Source organism: Pleurodeles waltl, chromosome 1_2, assembly GCF_031143425.1.
Source record: "Pleurodeles waltl isolate 20211129_DDA chromosome 1_2, aPleWal1.hap1.20221129, whole genome shotgun sequence".
Lineage (NCBI taxonomy): Eukaryota > Metazoa > Chordata > Amphibia > Caudata > Salamandridae > Pleurodeles > Pleurodeles waltl.
In genome coordinates, this window is record NC_090437.1 from 884594249 (window position 1) to 884616331 (window position 22083).

Genomic DNA, 22083 nt, shown 5'->3' on the forward strand with positions numbered 1-22083 from the left:
CAAACGCGCTGCTCTCTGTCGAATGGTGCCCTACCCAACACTTAACCTACGAATGTCTCCCAGATTGCTGCAGTCTGCCTCACTAAATAGGGAATTTTCTCAGTGGATTGCCCTCCCCTCATCAATGATTGCACCAATGTATCACCACCCAACATACCTAGGAACAACCTCTTCTCCCAGTTGTCTGATACTGCCAGCCATCGCACAGCATGTTGTAAATTGACTGCATAATAGTAGTGTCGCACATCAGGCAGGGCAAGACCACCATCTTCCATATCACGTTTAAGAACCAACAAAGCCACCCTACTATAATGTCTGGTCCAGACCGGGGAGATAAGCAGACTGTCTACCTTCCGAAAAAAGGGGGAACGGACCGAAACATGACATTCTGAAACAGATAAAGGCAACGTGGGAGAAAAACCATCTTTACCACAGCCGCCCTACCCATCACAGACAGGGACTGCAAACTCCAAAATGCCACGGACCCTTTGAGGTTAGTCATAACTATCTTCATTGAAGCATCTATATGTGTCCTCCGCATGGGCCACCCATATACCCACATATTTAAAGCCTTCTACTTCCCAGCAGAGGCCAAGCTCAGGCAATCGATCAACAGGATCCCCACCAAGCTGCATAGCCTCATATGGTTAAACTTTGTGAATGTGGGTACACATTTTTATACTGGTACCACTGTCAGCAGTGCAGACCAAACTTACAATATTTCCTTACAGTGCTCACCCTAGTAATAAATACTTTGCATTAATGAACCATAAATACAAGTTTGAACATCATTAACATATGGACACTACCATTACCTTCCCTGATCCCTAATGTAGTACTGTAAACTTGCAGCCAAATGGTTTGTGCTGCAGGGCCCTGGGTCTACTTGCCACAAGGACAGAATAAACATAAAAAAGTGTTGTCCTTGACCCAAAACAATGTCCTGGGCGCCGGGCTATAGGAATTCTACACTCCTGAAAATGTATGCCAAACTGAGGTACTATGATGCTGAAGTGGAAACGTGACCCGTTTTAGGACTATGTGATTTGTTTATTTAAATGAGATATTTGTTTAACGTGGACTCAACCACAAAGGCAACATAGCACTTCACAATAAACTGTAAAAAATAAAAGGCAAACTGTAACAAACAGTAACATGCAACTTAAGAAAGCTGAAAGAAGGCAAATGAAAGAGGCAAAAGAGATTAAATGTTATATTCAGTCTAAGATGATGTGTCTTAATGTTCGAAGAAGAAAAAAAAAAAATGTCTGTGGAGACTGTAGGAGGCTGGCTCTCTATATAGTGTACAAAAATGATGTGCACTGTGCAGAGAGTCCAAGCAACCCCACATTGGTTTACAGAGGTAAAAACTAGACCATCTAATGCTCTAATTTTTATGGTAGCTTGGTTAAGCAGTTAGGCCAATCTTGGAGAAGTGCAAAGCATTTGCTGTACTCACAGTATCAATAAAGGTGGACACACACTCAAAGGAATAACTCAATACCAATTTACAAAAATAAAAGATTTTTAAGACCAAGATCAACAGAATCAGGTAAGTACTTTTCAAGTTATGATTTTTCAAAGTTTAGAAAAAGTCTTGCTTTTTGCGTAATTACGCACCATAGGAATCAATAGGAGAAAACTTTAAAAATGCATATAAAATCAGGCAATGCATTTACCAGGGTCTACTTTTGTTTTTAGGTTGAGGTATTCAAGAGGTCCTGTGGACCAGCTGAAGAGGTTTGGGCAGTTCCCAATTTTGGCAGGAGCAGCTGCTGAAAGTCTTTGGATCTGGTGGATGACCACTGCAGGGGACTACATGGAAAAGCAATGCACAGGTGAACTGCAAGGTGAGTCCGTTGGGTCCCCTTGGAGTGTAAAGGTCGCAAGGGGTGGGAGAGCCTTAAAGCCAAGCTGGTTCTCTGGTGCAGGGCCCAGGGAGGCTATGTGCAGCGTAGATATGTCAACCAAGAGCTGTGCGCAAAGGTGCCCTTGGAAGCAGGAAGCAAGTAACCCTGGCTTTTGCACGATTCAGCCACTGGAGGTCGCAGCGCCACCAAGCTTGGCACACTTGCAGGGTTTGTCCTCCGGGTCCGTCGGGTGAAATTTGGTCCGGCTCCTTGCAGCGGCCGGTCAGTGAAATGGACTTCACTGGTCTTTGTTTCAGGGAGTAATGCCTTCTCTATGGAGTGAGATCTTTAACGATTTTCAGAAGGGTGGAGGTCCTCTGGGTTTTGTAGAGTCTGTTTGATGTCCATGTAACCCTTCAGCAGGGACTGTCGAGCCCGGGGTGCAGCAGGCAGGGTTTGGCGCTTTTTTCTTTGTGCAGCAGGCTTGCAGCTTTTGAGCCTTGGGTATTCTTTGTTGCTGGCCTTCTTGTGTCCTTGTAATTTGATCTGCAGTTCTAGGAGTGCCTACTAAATACTGCATATAATGAGCAGTCAGGGGAGTTTCTAGTAGTGACCAATGGGTCATCTATCTTAGGGTGGCTACACCCACTATGTAACCACTTCCTGTGGGCAGAGGTCACCTCCCTATCCCTGACTGGTTATTTTCCTACCATGCAAGATGGAGGAAAATGAAATGGAGGGGTCACCTCACATGGAACACTTTAGGGGTGGTGCAGGCTGGTGTGGTCACTCTTGTCCTTTGTGCAATTTCCTGCTGTTGCTCCTGCCAAAAGTGGGGGTTTGCAACAGGGGCGGCCATCTGCTGCTAGCAGCAGGGCTGTGGGTCGAGTTTCAAGGGCGGCAAGCCCTTTGAAGCTCGCAGGCAGGGCTGTGCACATTCCTGGGAGAGGAGGTGTAACACCTCTGCCCAAGAAAGGCTTTGTTTTCTGAACCCACAGAGCAGAGACTCTCACCCCATGGTCCCAACATCTTGTCTGGTGATGGCAGGCTGGTTGTGATCGGCCAGCAGCCATGCCAAGGTTAGTTAGCTTTTGAAGGGGTCACTCTAAGGTGGACCCTGAGTACATTTTGTAATAAATCCAATACTTATACAAGTTTGAATTTATTATTTTGAGTTGTTTGATATCAAACAACTCAGGGTTCAGAGTGGCCATGTGAAACTCGTACTAACCAGTGTCCAGTACATGCACGTAAAATGGCAGCTCTGTTCACTTAAAACGCCCCAGGGTTGGCAAGGACACAGTAGGGGCATATTGCTCATGCATCTATGTCTACATATGTAGTAAAGTGAACCCTGCCAGAGGGATGACTTATCTATATTGCATGCAGTGTGGAGTGGACAGGTCACACAGGCTGTGTGCCATGTCAGTTTTGCATTTTAGGATTGCACCAGGACACTCGGCCTGCAATGGCAGGGCTGGGTGCACTTGGTTGCATGGTCCCTGAAGTTGGCACAATCTGTGCTGCTGCCCTCAGGGGCCTACCCTTAGTACTCTATGCCAAGGATACCCAAGTGCCATTTACTAGGACTTATAGTGGCAGCTAAAGGCGTTGTCAATTGTGCCACTGGATCACACCAGTTTTGGAAAGGGATCTGGCCCAGGGAACCTGGTTAGCAGGGGCCCTAGGCACTAACAATTTTTAGAACCACATCAAATACCAGGCAAAAAGTGGGGGACTAACCATGTCAAAAGAGGCACTTTCCTACAGAGACTTCTATTAACTGGAAGATAGCAAAGCAAGGTTAAGTTTTAAAAGTATTCTCTGAATATGTGTGTTACATCCTTCTGGAAAACAGCATATTGGTGCCGAGTCTGAATACTTCCAGATTGTAGGCGCGCAACACAAATGGACTGATTCACTGTATATGGACCTTTTTCATGATTTCCAGTATTAAGTAAGATTTACTTCTAGTGTCTCTGAAACATCTGGCAGAGTATAATTTATTTTTCAAATAGATTGGGAGGTCAAGGCATGAAGTTTTAATGTCATTTTGAAGTGAATTTGAGCTTTCAAAGGTGGAGTAGCTGTACCACAGAACTATGACTGATTTAGTTACTACAGTGCACAGCTGTCAAAGACGTCCCAGTGCTGCTGCACCATAGCCCAGGAAGTAGTTTAACCTGATTGAAAAAAACATTTTGTCTGCCTTTTTTTTAATTTTTTTTTTAAAAAGAGTATTCATGAAGGGAGGCCCAAATGACCAAAGGAAGAGTATTCCACATTTTGGGGGACAAGCAGGAGAAGGAGCAGCCACTCATACAGGCTCGCCGGATAAGGGGAAGCTTGAGCAGCAACTGGTTGCATGATCTCAAGGTTCTAGAAGAACAGTAATGATGGATTCACCTTCTAAGATATGCGGGCCCTTGTTGTAAAAGGCCCAAGCAGTAGACATTTAAAAGAGACACTCATGGACAGGGGGACAATGTAGCGCCCTAATGTGTGAAGAAATAGTGTCCCATTTGGGAATATTCTGGAGCAGGAGAGTTGTAGTGTTCTGAACAAGCTGCAGAAGGTACTCAGGAAGGCCAGGATAGAGAATATTGCCATAACCGAGGCGTGAGGTTATTAGGGCATGTGTGAACATTTTCCTACTGCATTCAGGAACCACAACCACGCTCAGGATTTTAAATAAAAGAAAAAAAACTTTTCAAGGTTGCAAAGCATGTGCCAGAAACTGGCTTTACCTGTAGGGAAAAAGAAAGGTAATTGTCATATTTTTTTTTTTTTTTTTTTAACTCCCACTCTTCTGGCCTGCAACACTGGCGCATGGGGGAGTGCCCAATTCCCAAGGTCACCAGACACAGGACCATGAGGAGGAGGAACAACAGGAGAGAATGACCTAAAGTTTTAGCCACATCAAGCTTCAGAACGCTTGCCTTCATCGAATCTGCTATCCACAATAGACAAGATTTGAAAGAATGTTGAAGATTACAGTTAGAAAAAACTAACAGAAGCTGTGTGTGTCGTCAGCGGAAGACACCGCCTTGAACCCCAGAGGTTGGATATCAGCCCAGGGGATCATATAAACATTAGAAAGCGTGGTTGCTGAGGGCAGACCCCTGAGGAATACCAAAAGGAAGGGGGTTGGCGGAAGACAGAAAAGAAGCAAGGAGGAGACTGAGAGCGATCAGAGAGGTATGGCAGGATCCATTGTAATACAAGGCCCCTAATGCACACAGTGAGCAAGATGTTGAAGCAGTATCAGGTAAGAGACTGTATCAAGAGTTGCAGACAGGTCCAGTAGGACCACAACAGCTGCCTGACACAAACTCACTTTTACAAATTCAGAGACCTCCAAAAGCGCTTTTTCAGTACTGTAGCATGCTCTGAAACCAGATTATGGGTCAGGAAGCAGATTGTGGCCTTCAAGGACCTGAGTTAGTTCAAGGTTCACTTGTCTTTCCGATATTTTAGAAAAGGCCGGGAGCAGGCACATGGGTGTATAATTAACAAGAACTTCAGGATCTGCAGGTGGCTTTTTTTTTTTTTTTTTTAAAGAGAAAGTACGTATGCATGTTTCCAAGACCTGGGGACCTGCGCCTGACAGAGAGAATTGTTCAGCAGGACATTAATATAAGGATTGATAATATGTCTTCCCTTGGCTAAAATGGCTGAGGAACAGGGATCCAGAGAATAACATGAACTGCACTTCAAGATTGCTAGTTCAGAGTCCTCCAAAGAGATGGCAAGAATGAGAAATGGCAAGAAAACAGGCTTTAGGAGCTAGAAATGAGTTTACAATTTTGAAAATCTCTCTGGGCTTATTTGAGGAAGCCCCTATTTGATTAGTGAAATAATCAGCTTGAGCTGTATGAATCGCTGTATAAGTGTTAATAGCCTGTTTACAGATCACTTTGTTGCTGGCCTCATAAACCTTCAAGTCCATTCCAGTCTCTTACAATTATATTTAATAAGTGCAAGTGTAGGGATAAATCATGCCCGTGCAGACCCATCACACTTAAAGCATCAACTGCAACAATATGGTGATGTATTGAACACCTGAATTAACCGCCATCATTCTTGACGTACCATGCCACCTCAGATTGCAACATATGCAATCCAGCCTATACCCTGCTCCTCACGGGAACAGTCTAGCCCGAACTGCTAAGCCAGGTCCTCCCGGAACAGAAATAGAAGCAACCTAGGACCAGTTTTACCCTAGTGACGGGCTCATAAACCAGGCATTGCTTTATTACAGTGGTACTGTGAGTACAGGACAAACTTCTGTGTCATACTCTTCACACTTAGGACATCAACTGCAACAAGGTGATGGATGGGGTGCTTGAATTAATCTGAGCCACAGGCAATCGCTTGGTAAACATCCCAATCCATTATTTTTCGCCCGCCATGCCACCACAGTTTGGACCCAGCCTTATACAAATCATCCCTGAATCTGTTTCTCATGGAAACAGTAAAGCTCGAATGGTCCTGTCTGAACCAGAAGACAAGCCAGTCATCTTTGGGAGAAAGGTAGAATATAGTAGACACTCTAATCTGGCTAAGAGTTTAAAACAATCTAGAGTTTAAAAAAAAAGTAACCTTGTCTCATGTACCAAGAGAACTAGAAGATAATTTGACTCTTGCGAGTGGTCTTCGACCGAGGGGGCAGCACAAATACCATGTAGACTAAATAAAACAAAAAACTAGAATTACTGTGCTCAAGACTGGAAAAACGACAGCTCTCACAAACCACAAAACATGCGGGACGAAAACGAAAGCATACCTGTCCCGTCAGGTCTAACGCAGCACAAAGCCGCTTACGGGACAACGGCAGTTAATGTCCATACAAGCGCTTCTGCCGTGCACCTTACTGGGGCAAAGGCCCGCGACCACCGGGAGCTCAGAGTGGCCGGAGCGGAAACCCCACCGCGGCCCTGAGCAAAAGTATTGCGCCAATTTTGGGCGCACCAAACAAAGGACTAAGGAGAGGGCGGAAGCCCCCTCCTCCCCCCCCACCCCCGTTTCCGGCCCCATCGTAGGGGCAACGTCGGGCGGAACCGGATGGGAGAGGGGTACAGCGAGGAGTAATCAGCCAATGAGGAGGGGGCGCAATTTTTGAACCTGAACAAGGAGAGGGGGTCACCCCCGGGGGGCCACAAATCCACTTAAAAAGGGGGCTGCCCGGCACCCCAGTCAAGTGCAGGTGACCGGGCAGCCAGGTGGAGGAAGACACAACGACACAACGAGGGGACCGCTCATCGGAGCGACGCGACCCTCGCCCCGGGACTCAGCTACACCGGGGACAGCTTTACAGCAGACAGCCAACCCTACCTGCATCCTCCAGCGACAAGCACACGCAGGAAACCAACGAGGGGACCGCTCATCGGAGCGACGTGACCCTCGCCCCGGGACTCAGCTACACCGTGCACAGCTTCGCAGCAGACAGCCAACCCTACCTGCATCCTTCAGCGACGAGCACACGCAGGAAACCAACGAGGGGACCGCTCATCGGAGCGACGCGACCCTCGCCCCGGACTCAACTACACCGTGCACAGCTTCGCAGCAGACAGCCAACCCTACCTGCATCCTCCAGCGACGAGCACACGCAGGAAATCAACGAGGGGACCGCTCATCGGAGCGACGCGACCCTCGCCCCGGGACTCAACTACAGCGGGCACAGCTTCAAAACGCTGCAGCGGCCACCCGCCAGCGGGGCACGCAGAGCGGCAGCATAGGAACCGGAAGAGGAACACGACCGCCACCCCCCAGTTGCCGGAAACAACTCCTTACCTTTTCCGGGCCGCGGAGAAGGAAAAACGCAGCCCGGCCAACGGGTTAGAGGGCGCGAAGACGGGCGGTAGCACGCGGCCGCGGAGCCCCGAAAGTGCACGCGCACGCACAGGAGCAACGGGATAGAGGGCGCGAAGACGGGCGGTAGCACGCGGCCGCGGAGCCCTGTAAGTACACGAACTTACCTTCCTACGGGCCGCGAGGAAGCAAAGCGCGGCCTGACTTTCATTCCGGCCGCATCCGCAGGCCGATCGGGCCAAACGGGAGCCACACCCACAAAGGGGCGGGGCCGTGGGAGACACGGCTCGGCACAGCGGGAGAGTGATTGAAAAACAGCCTACACGTGCCAGGGAGCAGTATTAGAGGAAGGGACACGCACCGAGCCACGCAAAAAATAAAAAAATAAAAAAAAGTAAGAGAGAAGAAAATCTATACAGACCCGGCCCAGCTGTTTTCAGAGACAGAGAGATCACAACCCCACTAAACTACAAAAACTGAACACAGGCAAAGGAGGGAGAGAAACTGGTGCATGGGCAGAGACAGCAGCAAACCGAACTGGAGTAAACCAGCCAATTGCACACCAGGAGAACTGCAACAGGGTACAGCCGGAGAGGCGACGTGACCCAGCGGCAGTACACCACACGGGCATCACCGGGGACAGCCCCCATTTGGGGGCGACGCGACCCGTGCATTGACCAAGTGTGTGCAGTATCAGCCCAGTGGGGCGGAAAGCAGCACCAACCAAAGCACCATGGAGATCAAGCGGCCAGGGAGGCGGCAACCACACACAGCAAGGACTGGATCCTGAAGCAAATAAGAGGAGCAGGATCAAGCGAAAAGGAAACGCAAGAAGTGCAGGGGGACTGCAGCGCGACCAATCCAGCAGGAAGCGAAGTAACACCCCCGGAAACAAAGAAGCGACAGAGAAATACGAGCAGGGGAGCGGAGAGAGGGGACAAGAAAGAAACAGGCGAACGCGTGGAAGCAGCAACCCCGGGGCCAAGCAAGAAAGCGAAGACATCAAATGGTGAGCAAATTAGCATAATTGTGAAAGAATGTCTGAAATCGATGGCGCCGCTATTATTTGTGAAGCCAGGGGGGGGGGCAAGTAGGCGACATACCTAGGGACACAGAACTAAGGGAAGGCTCCCCCCCCCCCAGAAGGGAAAAGGGAAAAAAAACCCGGGCAGTCAGGGCAGACAACACCTGAGAGAAGCATATCAAAAAAAACCCGGGCAGTCAGGGCAGACACAACACCTGAGAGAAGCATATCACCAGACAGCGGGGGGGAGGAGCCAGCCCCCCCAAGATCCCCGATCCGTCCTACGCAAGCCTGGGGCACAGGGCCAAGGGAAGCGGCGCGCAGGCGGCGCCACACAACAGCAGACGGGCAGGCTCCCGAGGCATACAAACGGGGGACCCTAGGTAAACCCTACATGGTGGCAAGGGCCCCTGGGCTAGCAGGCCGTATCCTGCTAGCAGTAAAGGAGAGGATATGGCGCAGAGAGTTCACAGACATTTTCACCCTCCTTGAGATTCAGGTAGAAGGTCTAGACCTAACCACAGTTGACAAAAAGGAGGAGGAAAGGAGAGAGCGCACCCGAGTTAGAAAGGAAAGGAACTTTGACAACTGGCTTGATGCCTTTAGGATCATGGCGTGTATAATAGTGGAGAAGTTCCCTCATTGCGCAAGGGACCTGTGGCTTTACGAATCAAAGATACACGAAGCTCAGAGGCAATTCTCTGGGGAAGCCTGGCTAGAATATGACAAAGGGTTCAGGTTAAAAATGCAAGGTCACCCAGACATGGAATGGGACGATGAGGATGTAGCCGGGTACATGCATAAAATGATGGTAGCAAGGGAAGCTAGGAACTGGGCCAACAAAGGCGAGCAGCCCTTTCGCGGGAGCTTCCAGAAAAACAGGCACGAAAAAGGCAAGCCCTACCAAAAAAGACAGCCATACACACAGTGGAAAGGGACCCCAGCTGGGAGAACGGTGTCAGCAATTTGCTACAAATTCGAAAAAGACGAGTGCACGTGGGGCGCGGCATGTAAATTTAGACATGTATGCTCAGCATGTGGGGGAGGCCACCCCGCATCAGATTGTAAAAGAGGGGGCGGTGGCAGCCTCAAGCGAGAGAAAGACAAGAAGAAATAAACACACCAACCACATAACCTGGCTAGGGAGAGATGTAGAATTAGCGGCATCCCCTATAAACACGGTCAGGTTAAGACTGCTGGCCAACGAGTACAATAACCAACAAGACGCAAAGTTAATATGTGAGGGGTTCGAGCGAGGTTTCAAGATACCGTCCACGCCGATATCACGTAATACAAAACCAAAGAACCTACGCTCAGCAAGTGAATACCCAGGAGTTGTGAGAGAAAAAAATAAAAAAGAAATACAGCTAGGAAGAGTAGAGGGCCCCCTCCACTCCGCTCCACAAAAACTGATAATATCCCCCCTAGGAATAGTCCCCAAAAAAGAGGCAGGCAAGTTCAGGCTCATCCACCACCTCTCTTACCCAGAAGGCGGGTCAGTAAACGATGGCATAGATCAGGCCCACTGCGCGGTAGGATATGCATCAGTAGATGATGCAGTGGATTTACTGCGCGCGTCGGGGCGGGGCGCATTAATGGCTAAAGCAGACATCGAAGCAGCCTTTAGGCTCCTCCCGGTACACCCTGAGAGCTACCACCTGTTAGGTTTCAGTTTTGAGGGCAAAACTTACTTTGACAAAGCCATGCCCATGGGCTGTTCCATATCTTGCGCGTACTTTGAGAAATTCAGCACCCTCTTAGAATGGGCATTACACAAGCAACACCCCAGGGGCGGCAAACTGCACTACCTTGATGACTTCCTATTTATAGGCAAACCCAATGGGTCTGAATGCCAAGAGTTACTGGACACATTTCAATCCCTAGCCTCATCACTGGGCGTGCCATTGGCGGCAGACAAAACCACAGGGCCAACCACTAGGCTAGTATTCCTGGGAATTGAATTAGATTCAAAAGCAGGTACATCCAGCATGCCGCCGGACAAAGTTAAAGACTTACAGACCGACATAAATGGGTTACTGGGGAAACAAAAAGCCACCGTGGGAGAGCTCCAAGAGCTCATAGGCAAGCTAAATTTCGCCGCCAGAGTGATCCCTGCTGGCAGAGTATTTTCCAGGAGACTCTCCCAGCTGACCAGAGGGCTGAGCAGAAAGCACCACCACGTAAGACTTCCATCTGGGGCCAAACAAGACCTACGGACATGGCAGACATTTTTAGCAGATTTCAATGGGACCCTCATATGGAGGGAAGGGTGGTTGACGGCCAGACAAATAGAACTATACATAGACGCGGCAGGCAGCACAGGCTTCGGGGCAATATTGAAAGACAGGTGGTGTGCCGCAAAATGGCCAGAATCTTGGGCAGCACGGGGTCTGAACAAGAACATCACACTCTTGGAGCTATTCCCCATCGCGGTGTCCCTAACAATCTGGCAGGAGCAGCTGAGAAACATGAAGCTCACACTATGGTCAGACAACCAGGCGGTAGTATACGCCATCAACAAAGGGACCGCCAAATGCGCAGCAATTTTACGGTTATTAAGATACATGGTGTTCAGGAAGCTGGAAGGCAATTTAGAACTAAGAGCCAGACATGTGCAGGGCTCAGCAAACTCTAAAGCAGATGCCCTCTCTAGTTTCCAGATGGAAAAATTCAGGAGCCTGGCCCCAGAGGCAGAGGAAGAGATGACCCCATTTCCACACAGCCTATGGGGGCTGGTAGAGGGGACTTAGCAGTCTTAATTGCCCACGCTTTAGCACCAAAAACGGACAAGCGCTACACAACGCACGCAGCCAGAGTGCTAGCAGTGACAGGCCTAAAGTCCTGGCTTCACCACGAAGAGTCACAAAAAGCAGTAGAACGCTTTATTCAATGGGCATTCTTAGAAAAGAAAACAAAATCATGGGCACAAGCCCACCTAACGGCGGTAGCACACGTCGGTAAGCTGGCAACGGGCAGGGACCCAACGAGCTCCCACTACATAAAAACGGCGATGAAGGGTTGGCGCAGGCTGGAAGGGCCAGCGGTGGACAAAAGGCACCCCATAGATTTCAGTACACTGAGACGACTGGTAGGAACCCTAGGGGCCATATGCCGCAATAAATTCGAGCATAGACTCTTCAAGACGGCTTTCTCACTGGCTTTCTTCGGGGCATTCAGGATAAGCGAGCTAGTGGCCCCGGCAAAAACAGGCCACAAGAATGCAGGAATCCAACGAAACGACGTACACATAGGCCCAAGCCAAATGGCAATCATACTCAGAAAGTCCAAAACAGACCAGCTTGGAAAAGGGGCAACAATAGAGCTAAATTGCATCGACGACCAGGAGGTATGCCCAGTGTGCAACACCCGGGAGCTACTACAGCTCACCCCCGGAACGCAAGGCTCACTCCTAACACACGAAAATGGGGAGTGCCTGAGCCTGTTCCAATTCAAATCAATACTCAGAAGGGCATTGGCCAAGGCAGGGCTTCACGCCAATAATTTTGGCACCCACTCTTTTCGTATAGGGGCTGCCACCACAGCAGCCCGCCACGGCATGTCAGAAAAGGGCATCAAAGCAGTCGGTAGGTGGCGCTCCAATGCCTACAAAAGTTACATTAGGGTACAACAAGGAGACAACTACCCCTAAGATACTGCAACAGTCACCCCACAATCTCCATTTACACCCACAGGTACGCATAGAACGGCATGGGTGGTTGGTCACTCCTTCATCCGCAGAACAAAAACTTGGTGGGAATCAGCAGCCAGCACAGGCAGGCAACTTCCACGATGGACAATCATAAAATGGTTTGGTTTCCCAGGCATGAAGTGGGAACACTTCATGAACAGAATGAACGAGCTCTTGGCCTCCCAACACCACACACCAGACGTACTGATAATCCACTTGGGGGGGGAACGAATTGGCTCAACTAGGGAGGAAAGGCCTGTTGGAAGCCATGAGGTCAAATCTCACAGCAGCAGCCAGACGCTTGGGGGGTACCACATTGATCTGGTCAGAAATCATCCCCAGACAGCAATGGAGGGGGGCCGTATCAACGGGCGCCCTGGACAGATCACGGAAGAAACTGAATGTCGCAGCCAAGAAATATTGCATCCAAAACGGCTGGGAGAGTGTCAGACACGGTCTAATCAACCTTCAAAGACCAGAGTACTTTGCAACAGACGGGATACACCTATCCAGGCAGGGGACAGAAGTATTTTGGGACAACCTGTGGGCAGCTTTACGGCTCGCCGGTTGCAACTAAAGCAATCAACGGGGGAGCCGCCCTTGAGCGGTAACCCAAAGTGCGGCGTGGCGGAAAGAAAGGAAAAAAGAAATACAAAGGCCACACCCAGCGCAGCGGGGGGGCAAGGCTACTTACCTTGGGATGCCTCACGGCAGGGTAAGACAGTCAGGGGAGGTACTCGGTAACACGGCACTCGCAGCCCGGGTCCACTGGAGAGCGGGACACAAGGACCAAAACAAGGTAGCGAGCTAAGCCTAAACGAAAATACGAGTACACTCCTAGCGATAAATGACGGACAACGCGGGAGAGTGATTGAAAACAAAGTGCAAGCAGCATGTAATAGATAATTATCGTCTGAATAGAAAGTTGTTAAAGAAAGCGATTATGACAAATGTATCAAAGGTATAATGAATTTATTGCCCTTTACAACAACACGTAAGAATGATTTATGGCCCTCATAAAAGAAGGGCTGACATGCTGTAAATAATCCCTCAATAAAACTGCGGCCAATATGTTCCAACAAAACTACAGATTGTTTTCTTCTTTGCGGGAATGGGCCGTCTGGAGGGGTTTGGGGCAAAGGCCCGCGACCACCGGGAGCTCAGAGTGGCCGGAGCGGAAACCCCACCGCGGCCCTGAGCAAAAGTATTGCGCCAATTTTGGGCGCACCAAACAAAGGACTAAGGAGGGGGCGGAAGCCCCCTCCTCCCCCCCCACCCCCGTTTCCGGCCCCATCGTAGGGGCAACGTCGGGCGGAACCGGATGGGAGAGGGGTACAGCGAGGAGTAATCAGCCAATGAGGAGGGGGGCGCAATTTTTGAACCTGAACAAGGAGAGGGGGTCACCCCCGGGGGGCCACAAATCCACTTAAAAAGGGGGCTGCCCGGCACCCCAGTCAAGTGCAGGTGACCGGGCAGCCAGGTGGAGGAAGACACCCACCCACCCACACCAACAGATCAGCAGGCACCCAGAAGTTTTTTTTTTAAAAAGAGAAAGTACGTATGCATGTTTCCAAGACCTGGGGACCTGCGCCTGACAGAGAGAATTGTTCAGCAGGACATTAATATAAGGATTGATAATATGTCTTCCCTTGGCTAAAATGGCCGAGGAACAGGAATCCAGAGAATAACATGAACTGCACTTCAAGATTGCTAGTTCAGAGTCCTCCAAAGAGATGGCAAGAATGAGAAATGGCAAGAAAACAGGCTTTAGGAGCTAGAAATGAGTTTACAATTTTGAAAATCTCTCTGGGCTTATTTGAGGAAGCCCCTATTTGATTAGTGAAATAATCAGCTTGAGCTGTATGAATCGCTGTATAAGTGTTAATAGCCTGTTTACAGATCACTTTGTTGCTGGCCTCATAAACCTTCAAGTCCATTCCAGTCTCTTACAATTATATTTAATAAGTGCAAGTGTAGGGATAAATCATGCCCGTGCAGACCCATCACACTTAAAGGATCAACTGCAACAATATGGTGATGTATTGAACACCTGAATTAACCGCCATCATTCTTGACGTACCATGCCACCTCAGATTGCAACATATGCAATTCAGCCTATACCCTGCTCCTCACGGGAACAGTCTAGCCCGAACTGCTAAGCCAGGTCCTCCCGGAACAGAAATAGAAGCAACCTAGGACCAGTTTTACCTTAGTGACGGGCTCATAAACCAGGCATTGCTTTATTACAGTGGTACTGTGAGTACAGGACAAACTTCTGGGTCATACTCTTCACACTTAGGACATCAACTGCAACAAGGTGATGGATGGGGTGCTTGAATTAATCTGAGCCACAGGCAATCGCTTGGTAAACATCCCAATCCATTATTTTTCGCCCGCCATGCCACCACAGTTTGGACCCAGCCTTATACAAATCATCCCTGAATCTGTTTGTCATGGAAACAGTAAAGCTCGAATGGTCCTGTCTGAACCAGAAGACAAGCCAGTCATCTTTGGGAGAAAGGTAGAATATAGTAGACACTCTAATCTGGCTAAGAGTTTAAAACAATCTAGAGTTAAAAAAAAAAGTAACCTTATCTCATGTACCAAGAGAACTAGAAGATAATTTGACTCTTGCGAGTGGTCTTCGACCGAGGGGGCAGCACAAATACCATGTAGACTAAATAAAACAAAAAACTAGAATTACTGTGCTCAAGACTGGAAAAACGACAGCTCTCACAAACCACAAAACATGCGGGACGAAAACGAAAGCATACCTGTCCCGTCAGGTCTAACGCAGCACAAAGCCGCTTACGGGACAACGGCAGTTAATGTCCATACAAGCGCTTCTGCCGTGCACCTTACTACGAGTAACAACCGCAAGCCATCAAGCCAGGGACACTCACCGCCCTCGCAGCGCACCAGCCAGCAACACCGACCAACAACAGGGACGTAGGAAAGAGCGATAGGACAAGCCGGTGGAAGCCGTTGAGATCTGCTCAACTCCCAGACAAACAAGTGTCACTGCGCTCTCTAGCAGTACTGGGCGGGACCCGACAGCGCGGCGGACCCTGGGAGGCCGGCCCACGGGCGGAGCCCCGCACGCGACGCCAATGCTGAGAGGGTGGATGATTTCACTTGAGTGAAAATCCTTCTACTCGGCACCCATCTCGCAAGAGCCACCAGTGTGGTGTTTTTTTTAAGATGCCTCTGGTCCGGGCTGCGACTCACTAATCAGAATCGCCCAGTGAAGTGACGAGGACCCGTCCACGAAGGGACGCGAGGGTCTTTCCATATGCAATGGGAGGATTTTTTTTAACTTGTACCGTGCGCGTGCAGAGTCGAAACATTAGGGACTATGGAAGGCGTTTTCCAGACCAATCGCAAGCCAATACACTGTCTCCGAGTTCCCACAGCAAATGAATAACTGACAGGAACTTCTCCAGCCAATAAACTCACTGCAGATCCCGGAGCCAATCTAGGTCCATCACGCATTCCCGATCGCAAATAGAATATGATTTCTCTTAACTGATTGGTTTGGATTACCTGGATACATAAAGGCTCGTGCTGTTACCGTAGATACATGGGAAGATAGGAGTAAGTTAAAGGCGGGACGGGAAAGTTTGAATAGGAGTAAGTTAAAGCGGGAAGGGAAAGTTTGTGGTGTATATGTATGTGTCATTGTATTTTTTCTGTGCTTGTGTATAATGATTCCTGTCTTTGTGACCCTTATTGATACCGTCAACCGATGATCAAAAGCTGGACTGGTCATAAACTAACACCCCAACTTGCCCCATGGCCGATGTGAGAAGCCAAAAAAATTCCTGACTGCGATCGCGCCTTGTCAGTCCCGCTTTGTAAACATAGGAAAATAACTACTAGAAGTATGAGAATGCTAAATGAAAGCAGAGATACTACTGACACCTGGTATTAGAATAACTTGTTTCCGATGATCTCGGTCAACGTTATTCCTTTCAGGTTATCATCTTCCTTCACGTGTGTACTTCCATATGTTTAACCATTGTTTTAAGCACAGTTTCTCATTTTGAACTGGATTTTTGGTTTAGGTTCTGTTATCGCATATAATTTTATGTTCTGAAATTGGTGCACGACGACCAAGTGGATTTTCTTATTGGTCGTTGCCTGAATCTGGGTGACATGTTTTGCGTTAAGTCATTTGAAAGTTGCAGGACATACTTTTGGTAAATAAGCTCAAAAAAGACACAAGCTGATGGATGAACCCACCGGGAAGGAAATGTGCTCTGCAACTTCTCAAGCAGTCCGTACTCTTTTTGCAGAGCACCACCATAGTTGCACATTTGTTCTCTATGTATGTTATATGGGCTTCTGTGAGTACATAATAGACATGTTTTGGGTCTACCGAGAGTCATGTGCGAAAGAATTACATACTGACATTAGTGATGAGAACTCAGGGCTTATAGTGCATACCAATTAAAAATAGTAAAAGACGAAACGAAGTTTACGCAGTAATGAAAGTGGTTATATAGGACTACACTCCAGCATGGGTGCAACTAGACCTGACTCTTTTTGGGGTATGGTGGGGCTTGTGGGGATGGGGAGGGCTTTGCAAACCCTTCAGTTAGCGGGGCGGAACAAGGATTTCAAGAAATTTAGGTGGAGATATTTATGGCTAATATGAGGGAAAGAGGTGCCGAACTGTAATTTAAACCTTTTAGACAAACACAATCTTATTATGAGTGGCAGACTAGAGTCTATTTATCCCTAGATTCCTCACTTAGGATCAGTTGTTTGGTGGCGGGCCTACTTGCTGAGACCATATTGTTGATGGGCGATGTTTGATCCATTTGTTGCACATGGATATTACAATTTGTGATGTGCATATTCAGGCCTCGAAGAATCTTACAAATATTACTAGACCTGCAGGTCTAGTGACTAGAATTATCTACTCGACCTAACATCAATACACTCGACCCACAAACCAGTCTTCTACAAATTTTATTCAAAACATTCTCAGGACCGACAACCCATGAAATCTTTGACCAGCCAAACTACTAGCAAACAGCAAATTTAAATTTGACACCCAAGTGCCTCCCTGAAATGTGTGTATAGAGGAGGTGGAAGTTTCCAATGATACCAACATAATAAATATGGCAACAAATACATAACCTTTAACCTGTCACTGAAATAACATCTGTGAACAACTTATCAGGCACTTGTTAGTGAAGATGCTGATGTTCTGACCTAAACTTAGAATGAAATACGGGTTGTGTTCTTCAGATGCAACGCTTCCTGTCTTTGGAATGCTTTCTGTCTTGGAATAGTTCGTCCAAGTCATTGAACTAGGTTAGCAGGAAGCCAACACAGGAGTCTGGTGTGAATTAGAAACTTCAACCTTAGCCCATCCAATTTATTTCCAACAGCATGGACAAAAATGTCAGACGTTGAGGCCAGGGCAAAAAGCTTTTTTTTTGTTTTTGTTTTAAATCAATGCATGCTTTTAAATCATATTTGCTTATATTGTTGCTGTGCTGAATGATTATGGCAATCTGTAGGTAGCATCTGAGTGAAGAGATGTACACCACCTTCTATCATCTAGTAGGTGGTTAAATAACTTTGTCCAACAGGACCATATTTGTATCAATGAAGAAGTTGATGCAGATTTAGCCAAGTGACCACTATAGACAGAAAAAGTCCCTGTTCTTTCAGATAAGGGCAGTTTTGCCTCTCGGACCTGGATATGGTTGTGTCCTGTAATGCAGTGTTGTCCAACCTTTTTATCGCCGCGGACCGGTAAATGTTTGATAATTTTTCCGTGGCCCGCTTGTCCCATTGTGTGACAAGCTGGCCACGGAAAAATTATCAAACATTTACCGCCCGCCACAGTGGGGCGGCCCGGTGCCGATTGATCCACGGACCGGCACCGGTGCGCGGCCCGGGGGTTGGGGGACACTGCTGTAATGTGCTTTGTCCTGGCTGTGCTCTCAGCAAAAGCAAGACTGCTCAGGTTGGATGAAAGTGCCAGTTTTCGAGTAATCCGCTTGTATTTGCATAAACTCTGACATGTCATCTGTGAGGCAGGATTTAGCTCATGTTTTAATCAGTTTGTGCTGCCAAATACATGTTTTCGTTCATATTGTAGTTATTGTAAATGTTTCTGCTGAGAGTGAAGAGAAATTATACAATGCCTCGTATCAAGAAATCATATACCAAACAGTGGATGGTAAAAAACATAGTACAACAGACACTTGTTAAGGAAAATGGTGCTGATAGAGAATATAGAAATAAACTAGTCGCTATCTTCTGACTCAAAAACAACAGTCTTGTTTCTTTAACAATGAGGGTTGTTGCCCATAATGTGTCTCTTTCCTGGGTCTTCTGCCAGCCAGTGCAAAATTGCTGGGGTTGAATCAAAAGTGTCTACTTCAGGCCCATCTACTTGGATTCGCGTTAAAGCAGACAGTGTGTCACTGTTGAGGCAGATGCGAAGCTCATTTTTTATTCGGTTCGTGCTGCTAAACCCACGTTCACATATTGCCGTTGTTGGACTGATGAAAAGCATGCTTTCTAAAATTGGAAGAACATGTTTAACTTCTTCAGGGCTTTTTTTTTTTATAGCTGAATGAAGAGGGATAGTTGCTTATGCGTCATCTGATGAAAGATGTACAGTTTGAAATTTAACCACTCTCCAGGGGCTGACTGAATTTCATCACCAGAAAGAACCTTTTTATAGTACGTAACAAGCTCCTCAAATTCTTGGTTTCCAAAACCTCTAATTTTTTCAATAGGTTGTGGCCACAAAGTGAAATAAAAAAAATGTTAAACAAAGAGTGCAGCTTGCCAGAGATGTGCTTCAGAAACAGGTCATATATAAAAGAAGTAGCACACACTATTAACTCAGCAGTGTCCTCCTTAACACTAGAGCTGCTCTTCCAGATTCTCAGCTATCTCTTTAAGTTCCCTTCTCCGCTTAGGTAACATAGTTTGAAACATCCTTTGAGCACCTCTTCAAATCTGGATAAGTATGAACTTTTATTTTTAACATCACACACAGCAAGTTCTGGATTGTGAACTACACAGTGCACAAGTGCAATGTGGTCTCAGTTGTCCCATCCTTGATGTGGGGAGACTTTGTTCAGTAGCCGCTTCACTAGGCAAATCTGGTGCCTAGGCTGCTTCACCTAGGCACCAGATTTACTGCCTAGGTTCACAGCAGCACCGTCTGTATTCAGACCAATGCATTTCTGGCTAAGAATATCCAGAGATATGCCCAAATAATATAGCATTTTTTCACTCTGGATGCAGTGGAGCTCTTCATGCTGACAATGTCATACAGATGGGTAACAAAAGTGCCTTCACAAATGAATCGTACCTAAATCAGTTCCTGTTCCACTATTCCTTTGTCAGTTGACCCATCTGATAGAACACTGAGGAACCTAGCATTTTCTATCTTTGATTGGATTGTCATTTTTATGGTCTCTGAAATTGCTATTACAAAGTTACGGCATGGATGATCATTAGTATAATTTTCCAAATTCCAGTCAAGATTGTTCTTTTTCTGCAGTGTGCAGAGTTTTGGAAACTTCATAAAAGCCCCACCTTTTTTTGCAAGATAATAGGCTGTATTAAATAGAATGGTGAAGTGCCTAATATGTTTTTTCATGCATTTTTGTGATTGATTTGACTGTGCCGGTCTCTTGGGGTTTTTAAATTGCAGCGTCATGGAATATGCATTTTTTCATGTGATTTGCTCTTGTTGTATCATTCCAAGGTCCCCCTTTTGTAATTTTCTGTTACACCAACATATAGGGAAGACTTAGTATCTGCTAGGTTAGAAAACTTCCTGCAAACGGCACAATACAAAACCTGAGACTTTTTAAAACCAGACTCTTCTGGGACAGCTCCGATTTTCTTCAATCACTGCCGAACTTAAAATCTTCAAACCATTTCTGTTGTACAGCTCTTTGTCTTTTTGTTCAATCATACTCCCTTTGCTTTTGGTAGATTTCTTCTAATGACTTCCTTGTTCCAACAGCTAAACTCTCTCCTGCATTATTCAGTAGAGTTTTAGCTCCAGTGGTTCTTCCTAACCACAACCTGATGTCTGCCATTGATGCTGCACGCTCTGCCTTTTGTCTGCCTTCTCCTCCCTAAACAGCCTGCACTGTTTCTGTCCTCTGAGCTTCAAAATCTTGCAAAAGAAAAACAATAACTGTAATTAATTTAATATAACGTGACCTGTTTACAAACTACTAACTTTAAATGCTTAACAATTTTGCTTTCCATAATTAGGGTAAGATGGCTTCAATTACTTGCTGCAAAGATCTGTGTGACGTGTGTGCATATATGTCACAAGCCATGAAACCTCGAAACTGGCAGCCGCCTGTTAGTGGCATGAGTGTGACTTTCGAGGTGATTCTTGCACACAGTTAATGCAGAAGTAAACAGAACAGAACCTGCCCTCTCCCTGCATTCCATACCTATTCCTGGCATATAGGTCCTGCGTGGTCTAAATGCTCTATCTGGCCTGATACGGCTGTCTGTACTGCATGGCCGTCATTGGACTTTCCCGCAGTGCCCCTTTCTCGCATCCATTGGTGGACCCCGTGGGTAGATACACAGGTCAGTCCTCTGAGGCAGACGAGATTAGAGGCTCCCTCTCCCGGGAGGCCTGTCATTCCCATGGCTATCTCTGGGTGACATAGGACTCCAACCTGACAATGCAGCCCCCTGCACCTCGCACTGGCCAGGCAGGTACAGGGCACCAGTGCATTATAATATTTTCATGTCAGAAACCGAGGAACGGCACAGGCAACCGGATAATTAATTCTAGTTTCCTACCTAGGAAGTGGCGTGCATCTTCTTTACGCCTGCTCCGAGAGGATTAAAAACCCACACAACAATAACATTGGTCCTGGGGTGGCTCCATTTTCCACCGTAAATCAGTGCAGTGATGAAGCTGAGCTTCCCCAGGCGTGGGTGTGACAAGGACTACCAGAGAATGCCATGCATCAAAGATAGCCTTAATGGCATGCAGGGTACCTTTCTGGTGTTCTTTTGTGTTTGTTCCGTGCATGTGTGTTTTTGCATGTGTGACTGAATAAACTGCACGTGAAGGCTAGTGTTTGTGTGCGTATTCCTACTTTTGCGTATGGGCCTGTGAGAGTAGATCTGTGTGTGTGTGTGTGTGTAACTTTAGTGTCAGTATGCCTGTGTGTTTACTGTAAATGTGTGAGTCTGTGCTTGTGTGTGCACCTGTACTTTGTATGAGCCCTTGTGTTGAAATGACAGCATAACTGCATATGCACGTATTGTATACGTTCATCTATGTGGCCTTGGATGTTCGAGTGAAGGAATAATTGCATGTACCTGTGTGTGTTTGTATGTGCATGCCTATTGTTTTTTTATATAATTGCCTGTTGTGTGTGTGTGTGTATACTGTGCTCCTGTCATTGTTAGGGTGTGCACATTCCTGTGCTGTTTATGTGTGAAAGTATATGTGCTTCTGTCTTCTAGGAGGGAGTGTGTGTGTGTGAGAGAGAGAGAGAGAGTCTGTGTTTGTGTTGCGTCTTTATGTGCTTTTGTACTATGGTTGTGTGTGTATGCATACTTCTGTGTAGAACTATCGTCATCACAAGCAATGTTTAACTGGTAAATAAAAACGTGCCATTGCCCAAAGCCCTCCTCTTAAACACGCGGCTGCTGCAATTAAATTTGCAAGCACAGAATACTGA

General features: G+C 47.2%; 2 protein-coding genes across 5 annotated transcripts in view; one reads left to right on the top strand and one right to left on the bottom strand.

Moving 5' to 3' along the window:
• CASP3 (caspase 3) overlaps positions 1 to 15782 on the bottom strand; it is a 154572-nt gene extending 138790 nt beyond the window's left edge. The window contains exon 1 of one of the 3 annotated variants that reach the window (XM_069199492.1): positions 15697 to 15782. The gene's annotated coding sequence lies outside the window, so the exon portion shown is untranslated. Of the gene's footprint in view, positions 1 to 6636; positions 6658 to 15276 lie in introns of those variants that run through there. The other 2 variants (XM_069199487.1, XM_069199500.1) reach the window with 2 other exon arrangements.
• A 106-nt stretch (positions 15783 to 15888) lies between these two features.
• PRIMPOL (primase and DNA directed polymerase) overlaps positions 15889 to 22083 on the top strand; it is a 348310-nt gene continuing 342115 nt past the window's right edge. Inside the window, exon 1 of one of the 2 annotated variants that reach the window (XM_069199467.1) lies at positions 15889 to 15967. The gene's annotated coding sequence lies outside the window, so the exon portion shown is untranslated. Of the gene's footprint in view, positions 16004 to 22083 lie in introns of both variants that reach the window. The other variant, XM_069199474.1, reaches the window with a different exon arrangement.